Below are 11,952 nucleotides of genomic sequence, written 5' to 3'. Positions count from 1 at the left end.
ATTGCTGCTACAGCCATGTGGGATCGGGAGGAAAGCAGCAAGGATCCCAGGCCAGCGGCGCGGCCGGGCAGTGTCACGTCCCTGCCGCCCTGTGACAGGGCGCACGGCTGCAGGGCCCCAGAGCCTGCAGGCCCTGGAGCTGCCGCACGGATGGACCCGGTTCCCTCCCCGGGTGCCCAGAGGGAAACCTGAGGGCAGGTGTCCACCCCGAGGGTGCACCCAGAGCCCCGGGCACGGATGGAGTCACTGGCCGCTCTCTGGGGACGAGACCCTCCCTGCAGGTGACACTGCCTTGCCCTCTCCCTCCCTGTGGCACAGGCACCTCCAGGCTCCATGACCAGCCTCCTTCCGTCAGCATCCAGGTGCTGTGTTGGAGCCAGAGGGGTCGAGGCTTTCCAGAACCATAGCATCCTTTAGGCTGCAAAAGCCTTCTAAGGCCATCGAGCCCAGCTGCTGCCCCAGCACTGCCAAGCCCCCACCCAAATCAGGTCCCTAAACACCACATCTTGCCATGCTTCAAATGTCTCCAGCAATGGGGACTGCCCTGGGCAGCCCGCTCCTACGCCTGACCACCCTTTCAGTGAACAAATTGGTCCTCAAAGCCAATCTGAGCCTTCCCTGCTGCAACTTGAGGCCATTTCCTTTTGCCACGTCACTTCTTACTGGGGAGATCTCGGTACTTCAACCTTACCTGCTCCTTCCCCGGAGCTCTCTGGCTTGCCTGCATGAGAGGAGAAACACTCCCAGCACAGGAACGGCAGCTCAGCAGGTCCCACACCGAGGCAGGGGAGCAGCTGTCCTCACCACGGCTCCCGTGTCAGCTCTCACAGATCGGCTCTGCTCTGCCTCCCGGGGGCAGATCTCTGCTCAGCGCTTCAGAATTGCCTGTTTGGAGGAGGGGGAAAAAACAGGTTAGCCAAGATTTTTATCCAGACTTATCTGATGTCTTTGCCTGCTTTGCCTCTTCCTGACTTCCTCCTGCTAAGAAAACAGCTGCCTTTGGACTTCTAGGGGGAACTGCCACGTAATGCTTGAAAAGGAACTACAGAAAAGTGCCTCATTTTTAAAGACTCAGCCAAGAAGACAGACAACTGCACCTTCTCCATCCCCACTGCCTGCAGAGCTGCCAGGCACCAGGCCAGCTCTGCTCCTGCTTCCAGTTGTTCCCAACTCTGCTGCAAGAACTGAAGGCTGCTTTGGCGTTCCATTGCTCCGCTTCTCCCAAAAAAGATCTTTCAGTGCCGTTCTCCCTCCACGGGAAGGGCCCTTCTGTCTCACACGCTCGGTGACACGAGGCTGCGCGATGCTGCAGCAGCCTCTGGTCCAGCTGGGAAGGGCTTTCTTCCTCCTCTGGCACCTGGCTGGCACAGGTTGCTCACACACGCTGGGGCTGCCCCATCCCTGGAAGTGTTCGAGGCCCATTGGTGCTCTGGGATCAGGCTCAGAGCAACCTGGTCCATGGAACCATGGCCCTGCCCACGGCAGCAGGCTTGGAACGAGGTGATCTTTAGAGCCCCTTCCAACCTGAATTATTCCATGATTCTATGAACTCAAAAAACTCGGGGAAGAAATCTGTAAAGGTCACTAAATACATAAAAGCATATCCCCATCAACATAATTTTGAATGAAAAGTATATCTACAAACAGGGAGAAATATTCTATGGATTTGCTCTTGCTACCTTTCAGGCGTAATTTTAGCTATCACTTCCAGTTTTAAAATATTCTCTTTTGAAATAATAAGCAGTGTTAAAATTTTAGCATTTTTACACTATTGCAGAAGCAAAAATTGCTGACAGTCAGGCCGTGTCATTCTTTATGGAGCAGAGCCATTGTGACAGCATTTCTGGGACAGAAATTTTACAGGACGTCACTCCACAGAGAGCACCAAATTCCATATCAGTTGGCAGTTCAGCTCCTCCACATCAGAAAGCTAAACTAGGACAAGACAGCCTCGGGATTCACGAATGGCAAGGCAATAAGAGACACGCCTTAATAATATCATTACAATTTCCACAGATCTGCCACCTGATCTGCGACAGCACAGCACCCTGGCCCAGAGGAAGGTGAGCCTGCCCAGGACAGGGGTGGAACTAGGTCGTTTTCAAGATCTCTTCCACCCCAAACCATTCTGCGGTGTGATGACACAGGAGAGTTGTAAGGGAGAAGAAGGATGAATTCCTTTGGAAGGATCATTGTTTGCCTCTCTAGTAGCAGGCTTTGCTGGCAGGATTGTTTTGCTCTTGCACTGACCTTGGCTGAAGGTGCTTCACCCTGCAGAGAGCGGTGACAGCCTGCTGCACACGCTGTTCTTGGGCAGAGCGCACGGAGCCAGAGGGCAAAGAGCCCCCAGCAGGTCCGTGACAGGAGCGGATGCTCCTCCCCACCTTTGGAAATATCCATTAGGGATTTTTCCAGCAGATGGCAACAGCAGACCGGTGTGGACTGCAAGGGCAGACTCTGCGGGCTGCCTGAAACCTGGCTGGGCTCCACCCAAAGCACCTCTCGGGTCTGCTCCTCCCGCTCCTGGCATTGAGCCTGGCTGGCAGCCCAGGGCATGGCTACTGGAATACAGAATAAATCAGTGCTGCAGTAAACTGCACTACAAGCTCTGCGGCTCTTGCTGTGTGTGCAGGCCTTAAAACACACCTGGTGCATTTGGAACAGATGAAAATTATGGCTCCCCGTGAATAAACATGATTTCTCTCCTAGATATCATTTTGAAAAATAATACTTCAAGGGGTGATCAGAATGGGAGCACAGACAAACACAAAGAATAACAACTACAGCGTTTGATGCTTTATCAAAAGGTGTGTCTGCCCTACCCTGTCGGGAAGCTGGACTGCTGGACCCAACTTTGCAGCACATTCTTGTCATTGCTTCTGAGCCACCTTCACCAGCTGCTCTCGTGGCATTTGCCGTGCCATTTGCAAATTACAATACGAGCGAACCTGGAAGGCAAAACACAAGATAAATTTACAGCTGGACGGTCAAATCTTTTTCTCCAAAATGCAATCAATGTACAGCTTTCCCCTTAAGCTGAAGTACAGGCCAAATTCATAGAATCACTCGGGTGAGAGAAGCCCTTCAGGCAGTGAAAACGAGCATTTAGGTGTGGTATGAAGCTTGGGGAGCCCTGAAGAGGCCGTAAAAGTTGACTGATATTCTTTGGAAATTACAAATAAAAAATGGGAGAAATGAATTTACAATGAATCCAGTGCGGAAACGCCGCAAGGGACAGCTTGCAGGGGAGATGCCTGAAAGCCAAAGCTGTGCTTCAGTGGCATCTGAGGTGACAATTTTGCAGAGTGCCTGTACACAAGTTTCTTTTCACTGTGAGCAGCGAGCAGCGGCTCAGAAGACCTGGCTGTAAAAAACACAGGTTATTGTTCCCAAGCACATGCCAGTGGTCTGGAAAAGGGTGACACTCATTGACATGAGTGTTGTGATTGCTCAAGGGGAGAGCTCCTCAGTCCTCCTCACTTCACTGATGCTCCCAGTTGGGGTGCAGGTGAATGGCACCACTGGGCTGTGCTTCACCTCCCTGGGTATATTCTGTGCAGGGAACTGCAATGCCATTGCAACTTTTCTGCTCTCACATCATTCTTCCAGAAAAAAACAGTACCTTGAAGAGGAAAGTGCCCTGTCCCTGTCCCACTTCCTTTGTCACTTGTGCTAACCCAGAGCACACACTCCCTGCACATGTTATCTGAATGTTAACTCTGTTTACAAGTGCTGTGAATAAACCCCAATCCAACTGACAAAGTTCCTCTTTGCTCACATTTCAATACAAGGCTGGAACTATCACCTTGCAAAGAACTTTCCTCTACCAGTGCTAGATGCAAAACCAAAAAGCAAACCTAGGAATGCCTGCCACACTCCAGCACACAAAGCTGCTGCTGCTGCTGCTGCTGCTGCTTTTAATGGCTTAGCCTGAGGGCTTTGCTGTTCTTCCTTTGCTCTGCTGTGAGACCTCTTTGAACTAGCTACAGATAGGAAAGACTGAGTAAACCAGTATTCTTCATCCCATTTCTCTTAAGAGTTTGTCCTGACAGATGTCTTCTCCCTCCTGAGGTGTGGATTATAGTTTGTGTTTCCCCTTTTTTCCCCCTTTAGCCCCTGACGCATTTCACACCCTGCTGGGCAAATGCCCAGAAGTAATCAGACTGACTGAACAGGGGAAACGCAGACAAAAGAAAAGGCTGGAAGTTACTGTTCTTCTCCCAGCTGGCACCGCCAGCTCCTGAGGGCTCAGCCACGACAGCCCACGTTTCTGAGAGTACCTGCACACTCTGGGTGTGTGCAGCCCTTGGGTCCTGCGGCAGCCTGGAGCTGCAGGCTCAGATATCCACCGCGAGCTCCTGGATCCTCCAGGACAAAGCCAGCTCTCCCTGCTGCTCCCGTGTTGCGCTGCCTGTGGAGCAGGGAGGGAAGGAGAGGCACACAGGTTAGCACAGTGGCAGTGCACGAGCTGCCAGGCGTCACCCATCTGACCTGCACCAAGGAGAAAATCTTAATTTTCAAAACTTCCCATCATGCCACACAAAACACTGAAGACTTCCAAATCTGGAAGGGATAGCCTGGCATGATGCCCCCCCAGGTCACATCTTACATAAAGAGTTCTTTTTCTCCTGCACAAGGCTCTATATCCTACTTGGACAGATATACAAATATCTATAGAAACTACAGATATTCAATAAGCAATCTTAAATCATAACAGCCAGGCCTCTGTACGACCGTGCTTAACTCCTGCTGAGCTCAGGCCACCTCCCCGTTCCTCAGGCATCAGAAACCACTGAAACTCCCGTGTTTTCCTGGGGGCTGCCTGCCTGCAGCTGCCCTCCTCTCACCAACGGGGCCACCTGCCAGGCTCCCCAGGGCACAGCAGCCTCCAAGGGGAGCATTCGTCTCTTTGAGAGGTGATTGAAAGCCTGGGGGAAAAAAAGCTCAGCGATACTGTGGCTCTGAAGGTGCAAGAATCATTACCCTGGAGATGTGCAGCTCACCTGGTTCATGCTGGGCATGCTCTCTGCTCGCTTCACCTGAGCGTTCAGCTGGAGAGATCCATTTCCACACGCTGGGCTGGGTCCATCTCCGTCCCTGCTGTGAGAAGGTGTTCGGGGGGATGCCGCTGCCCGCTCAGCAGAGGCTTCACACACTCTGCCAGCAGCAGGGGCAGCCTTTGAGGCCACACCAGCCTGGCACAGAGTCACTGAGCCATTCTGACTGTGTTAACAGCACCACGGATGACTCCCCATACCCTCGGGCCTTTATTCTCCGGCACCCCGAGCCCCGCGGCTGCGCGGCAAAGAAGGAAAGGGGGCACGGGAAGAGAGGAGCGAGAGCAGGGCATGACAAAGGGCGGCGAGGGAGGGCGGCGAGGGAGGGCGGCGAGGGAGGGCGGGCCGTGCAGGAAAGCGGCACGGGAAGGGAAAGCCCGGGAGGGGGGTAGAGGGAGGGTGGACAGAGGAGGCAGAAACGGGGAAGAGAAAGGGAGTAGCGGGGAAGGGGCTGGACAGGAAGGAGCCGGGCTTGTGGGGGGAGAGGGAATGGGGGAAAGGGAGCGAGAGAAGGCGAATACGGGGAGAAGGAAGGAGGGCGAGAGAGAGGGACAGGCGGGGAAGCCTCACAGAGCCCCGGCTGCACCCCGAGCCCGGCCCGGCGCCTCGCCCGGCCCGGGAGGCTGCGCTAGGGGGAGCTCGGCTCGCTCCGGAGTCACTCGGCTCCAGTCGGCTCTTCGGCTAAACTCAGCTATTGTCGGCTAAACTCGGCTATTGTCGGCCGCATTCGGCTTCATTCGTCCCTTCGGCGCGCTTTGGCTCGCTTGGGCCCAACTCGGAGCTGCTCTCTGCGCGTTCGGCTGAGCTCGGCTCGGCTCGGCTCCCCGAGGGCGGGCAAGCGGCGCCGCCTCACGTTAAACTCGCCCGACTCGGGGCGCTCCTGCTGCCGCGTCCCGCGGGTGGCCCGGCCATCGCACCGACACGACCGGGAGCGCGGGGTGGCACAGGAGCTCATTGGGCTGTGACCGCACTCGCGCTAATTAGCGCGCACGAGAGCGGCGGGCTCGGTTCGGCCAAGCTCGGCTCCGTTCAGGCAGCCTCGCAAGCCTGGCCTCGGTTCGCTCGAGCCCGTCAGGTTCGGCCGGTCTCGCCTTGCTTCGGCTGAGCTCGTTCCATTCGGCCGAAGGCGGCGTCGTTCGCTCGTGTTTTTACAAATATCTTTCCATATTGATTGTATATTTCTATATTTAGTTTTATACTTCTATAATACTTCTATTATTCCAAATAAAAACCCCGTCTCTAACCAAATAAATACAAAAAAGCCTTCTTTTGAACGATATTGAAATATTTTTATACTTTTGTATAATTATATTCACATTTATATTTATTGTTTCTTTTGATGTATTATATTAATAATTATATATATTATATATATAATTCTAGGAAAGTATTTAAATTATTATTTATATTATGTATCACATCTACTGCTACAACTAATTTTTTCTTATAGTTTTAAATTTTATATATATCTGGATATATTTATATTTCTATACTTAGATTTCTCCCTTTATATTATTTGTATTTATAATTTTTACAATCAAAACACTGCCTATTGACAAAAAAAAAACCCCGTTTTATTTATTTTAAAAAATATTTTCATGCTTATAATTTTCATATTTATATTTATAATTTGTTCAATATTACATGAGAACACACCTGCTCCTGCACTGCAGCGGGGCTCCCTCTCCTGGGGACCTTGGGGTGCCCCCAATGGCATCAGAGCCCCGCGTCTTCACCCCCTTCTCCTCTATTTAGAAACTACACTACAACTTTTTTCTGGAAACAAAGACATTACCTAAATCCTCTCCCCGTGTCCTAGACAGATGGATATTCAGCTATTAGTTGGCTGGGCAGCAGTTTCTTAAATGGAATGATAAACAAGATGTGAACATTTTAGCTACAAGCAAATAGGCAAATCTGAACAAGGTACTGGTGGCCAACACCAACCACCAAAGTGATTTTGAAGGAATTTTTTAAACAATAAAATAATGATACCACAAAAATTAAGCAAAAAGCTAACTACTGGCTAAGAAAGAAGGAAAAATTAACTTTTGACAGCAACAACATTCCAACCACACAGGCTTTTTCCCCATGTCATACCTTGTAACTACGTCTCTTGGCAATTCTCATCATGTATCCCAAAAGGAATAAATACCTCAGAGCGTCCTAAAGCAAAAAGCAGCACACGTGAGCTCCTCACACTCCCGGGAGGCCGGCACAGCGTGCACTGAGTCTGCAACAAATTCTGCTCACTGAGGGTCTGCAAACAAAGGTTCAGCTGATGAACTGAACTGATTTTAAAGAGAGGTTTTCTAAGCACTGAAGCACAACAAAGAACAAGCAAAAACAATTCTTAAAAAAATCTGCAAGTTTTATTTAGCATATATGCGACTGATTTCCACCCTGTGGCTTCTCGCTTTGATTCGTCTGTAGGGTCAGGAAGATGACAATGCACACTCTGCCTTCCCTGAGCCCCCCACAGCAGCTGAGCCCTGCTCCGTGTGTTCAGATCATCAGGAACTGGATTACACATACCTGGATGGACTGTGTGAGATGCAAAGCTGTGTTTCGTGTCAGGTACAAACAGGGGACGTGTGTACTTGTGATTGCGATATGTGTGGACACTGACAATGGGATAGTTGCGAATTCTAATAACTAAGGAAAATAAAGCATGGAAACAGGCCTTTGAACCTATCTTTTGTTTGCAATTAACCCTGGTTGATTTAGGAGCATTGGAATTAAGGTGTTAAAGGTGTTGCTTTTTGCTTGCATTTAATCCATAAAAAGCTCTGCAATAATAACCTTTTGAAGTACAATTTTAGAATATTACTTGTATCCTTGAAACTATAACTTTGGAATATATATAAAGGAAATATGCTTATCTCATGCCTTATGGAAGCAGAGCAAAACAGCTTGAGAAAGGAAGATGAACATCACCTCAAGGGTTTATGGTTTCGACCAAAGGGAAGCTGGACATCACTGTTATGAGATTTAGAGTCTCTGCAATTAAAAGGTGGACACACATCTGGGGAGCTGGACCCCACCAGATGGGATTCGTCTTTCTTCTTTCAGAAACTGGACCGTCACCATCTGGGGATACTCCTTTGAGATACATCCTGAGAAATTAAAATCACAGTAGTGTATAGAATTGTGATGTAATAATTTGGAATAAAAATTGCTGATGAGTAAAAGATTGGAAATAGAAACTGCTGAAAAAAGCTGATGAGTACCCCTATAAATACCTGTAACCATCAATTATCTGTGTGCAGTTGGAGGGAAAATATCCCCCACTGTACCCAGCGCTGTATTACTCATACTTTACCATATTAAATAATAAATTGATTGCTGCTTGAATATTGGCCTAGTCAAGCTTCTTATTCATAACAGAAGGAACAAACCAGGTGTGAAGACTGGAGAAGGAAAATGAGCCCACATCACTTCCTTGGGAAGAGAAGAGAAGAGAAGAGAAGAGAAGAGAAGAGAAGAGAAGAGAAGAGAAGAGAAGAGAAGAGAAGAGAAGATCCGGCAACTTCCAGAGGGAAGGAGAAACAGAAAAAAAGGTTTGAGATGCTGAAGTAGTGGCAGAGGTACCAGGGAGAAGAAGTAAGAGGTGAGAGAAATGGTGGCAATGAATTGCAGGGCAGGCAGAGGACACCAGTGACCCAAACAGTTTGGCACCTCCTGGCCATTGGGCAGCTGACCCCAAAAGTTCATCTCAGCTCAAAGGGCATGCACAGCCTCGGCCACCCAGTACAGGTGAAAGAACAGCATGAGGAAATGGGAGGTGAATGTCATAAACAACCTAAATACTGTCATGCATTTCCAGCAGGTTTTGCAGCCTGTACTGAGCATCTCAGTCCTGGCTGCACTGTTCCCAGACACCAACACCATTATTTCAGAGGGAGCTGATTTAATCAGTTGTTAAAATTTCAATTTGAAGTCAAGTCATTTGAATGATAAGGACCATTTAAATCTTGCTGCTCAGAAGGCAGAAGATTGGGCTGAAGCCAGAGCTTTGAGGAGCAGCCAGACAGGGACAGGTAGAGCCAGGGAATGATAACATGGCACCCACCTCAGTTTGGGAAGAATCATTTGCCCAGCAGGAGCCCAGCTCCACAGCAACATCCCTGGAAACTCTGCATCATAAATAGCAGGGAGTTCATTCATACAGCAGCAGATTTCCTGGCCTTGTTTACCCTTCCACATTTGCTGCAGCTCTTCATTTCAAAAGCCATGTGAGTACCCTGTGCTGGAAGGCTTGTCCTTCCCCTGCTCCTGGCTCTGCACCAAGATGTTCTCTGTTCTGCTGCTGACCAATGCATCTCCTGGCTCCCTACCACTGAAGGAAAAGAAATCTATTTACAAGACACAAACAGCTTTGTGTAAATCACAGCCATGGGCTGCCAGTTGTGTGCTCTCCCAGCCCAGCAGTGCCTCCTTCCCCCAGCACAGAGTGCTGCACTAGCGCAGCTCCAGGGGCGTGCTGCTATTAGGTCATGTCACCAGGGACTGGAAAGCACTGGACTATGCTCTGTGTCTTAAAAATCCAGATGTGTGATGATTATCTCATGATAGCCATTGTAGATCCTGTGGTAATGCTGTTTCTAATAATTTAGCCTTCAGGGGTTCTTAGGCTGGGATGAGCCCATGCTCTGAGCTGGAGCAAACTGTGTGCTCAGGTCTACTGTGTGAAACAATCACTGTGGTCCAAGTGCTGCCTCCTCCCTGAAAAGATGGAGCTGTTACATTCTCTTGAGTCCACATGGTGGAACCAGATAATGTCTAGTCATTGGGAGGATGTACAGCAATGCTCAAACCACTAATATCACTAAATATAGTTGCATTAAATTAAAGAAGAATACCCTTACTTTCAATTGCACTCACCTTTTTTTACCACCTGATTACATGATATATGTTGTTATAGTACTTTCCCCATATTTCTTCTTTCTATATGTGCAGCAGGAGTGGAAGCACCCGGGCAAACGACTCATCTCCCTCAGGCCAGACGTGGATTTTGACCCAGCAAACCAGAGCAACACTGACATAAAGGGGGAGTTTTGTGTTATTCAGGGAACAAAACATCACAGCAAATGACTGCCTGGAGTTTGGTGTGTTCCCTAGAAGATTTGCAAAGTAAGTAGGAAGGAAATGTCCTTACTGTTTATCACAAAAGGTCAAGTGTACAAACACCTGCAGCTGCAGACATCAGAAGGATGCTGTGTTTACAGCAGGCACTGCCCCATTCTGCTTCTGGGAGTCTTTAGCCCCAAAGAGAGCTTGTTCAGGCTGGGGGATATTTCAAGAGACAGCAGGAGGCTCCCTTTTTCTCTATGCTCCCCTTTTCTTTATGCTTCTTAAAAACACCTCCCCTCTTCCCACCAACTGTGCAGGCACTGTTGGATGCAGCTTCCTGCAGCAGATTTCTTCTTCCTGTGATAGTGCCAAGCTCGCAGGGCCCTGCAGGAGGGACCTCTGTGAGCAGTGGGATTTACACTCTTTAACAGCAGCCATGTCCCAGTGAAGCGGTCAAGCTGGGCCAGGACTGTCCTTCTCGGACGGCCCGGCCAGCTATCCAGCACCGCTCGCAGCAGGGCAGCACTGGCCCGATCTCCGTGGCTCGGGACAGCGCCTAAGGCAAACGCCCTGTGCTGTGACAGCAGCCACGCCTTGCGGTGGGACGTGGCATGGCTTATGGCTGCAGCCAGCAGAAAAAAGAGAGCGCTCTCCAGCTGCGGGGAATCCAGGTTCACTGGGTCCCAGGGGAACCGACAGCCGGACAGGGAAGGGGAGAGACACTTGCAACAGCTTCTAAGGAGGGAGGGAGACAGGGGAGGAGTCCACCCTCTGGCCAATAGAGTTTCAGAGGGGAGCGGGACACAAAAGATTGACTTAGGGAGAACCCCAATGGGGATAACTTGAGGGTGGGGCCCTGGTCCCTGAACCAATCACTCAACGCTCCGGCTGGAAGTCTCTAGAGAGAAGGGTGCGAGCGCCGAGGGACTGAAAGGGCCCCGGGGAGGGATTTGAGAAAGGATACATTAGTCTCCAAGGCAACTGGGAAGGAGTTGGGATAACTGGCAGCACAAGGGAAGGGGAAGATAACCAGCGCAGAACCATTACATTGTAGGGGGAACAGAAAAGTCCAACTTCTGCAGAAGCAACACAACATCCCAGGACAGTCGTGGCACTGCAAACATGTTTTCCCTCTGCAGTTTCCAGGAACAGTCAAGGAGCATCCAAACTCTTGCAAAGCAAAGCTTGTTTAAAGGATGGGTTTAGTGCCGGTGAGCTTCCAAGGACTCCTCCTTTGAAGCAGCCTATGCAGGGGGACTCTGAAGTGTCCCTGTACCCTCCGAGTTTCAGACAGAGCTGGGAAAACATGTAACCCTCCGCTCACGGTGCCCAAGAGCAGACAAGATGCCGTCCCCCTTTCCCGGAGCTGGGCGATGGAAAGGAGGCTGGAATGGCAGTGATGGGTGGGTTTGTGGCCGCCCCATTTCCAGCAGTCTCTGCCTTCTCCCACTGGCCTGGCAGGTGCTCTGCAGCTTCTCCCCGTGGGAATACCCTCTGCCCCTGCGCAGAATTCAGGAGTAATGCACAGTCTCTCCCCTTCCCAGAAATCAGGCTGTGTGAGTGTGTTTGCATATGTGGACATGCCATGGCCATGTGGAAGACCATCATGTGCTTGCTCAGGATTGCAGAGCCAGCGCTGCTGATCCTCCTGGATGTGCTGGGGAGCTGGCCAGAGCACAGCACGTGCACCTCCAATGGGGACGAAACGGGTGTCTTTGGCCTGACTGTGAGTTTCTGACAATGGCCTTTGCTGGCCCCAGGGCTGCCTCTCCAGCAGCTCTCCTTCCTCCTTCCCCCACTGCATCTCCCTGCCTCAGGCGCT

At 50.4% G+C, this 11,952-nt stretch overlaps 1 long non-coding RNA gene across 3 annotated transcripts; it reads right to left on the bottom strand.

The window, feature by feature from the left end:
• Window positions 1–866: 866 nt before the first annotated feature.
• LOC128950086 (uncharacterized) lies at window positions 867–5,218 on the bottom strand. 3 transcript variants are annotated; one of them, XR_008484313.1, is made up of 4 exons: window positions 4,984–5,218; window positions 4,281–4,411; window positions 2,823–2,948; window positions 867–885 (listed from the first exon to the last, which is right to left on the bottom strand). It is a non-coding gene; the product is annotated as an uncharacterized LOC128950086 (long non-coding RNA). The 3 variants fall into 3 exon arrangements; XR_008484314.1 differs by having other exon boundaries at window positions 5,004–5,218; XR_008484315.1 differs by having other exon boundaries at window positions 5,040–5,218.
• Between the last annotated feature and the right edge of the window lie 6,734 nt (window positions 5,219–11,952).

Source organism: Melozone crissalis, unplaced genomic scaffold (assembly GCF_028551555.1).
Source record: "Melozone crissalis strain CALT ecotype California unplaced genomic scaffold, PUWL_Pcris_2 ptg000420l_1, whole genome shotgun sequence".
In the NCBI taxonomy this organism is placed as follows: domain Eukaryota; kingdom Metazoa; phylum Chordata; class Aves; order Passeriformes; family Passerellidae; genus Melozone; species Melozone crissalis.
Note: the sequence above shows the minus strand (reverse complement) of the source record. Positions and strands in the feature narration are given on the sequence as shown.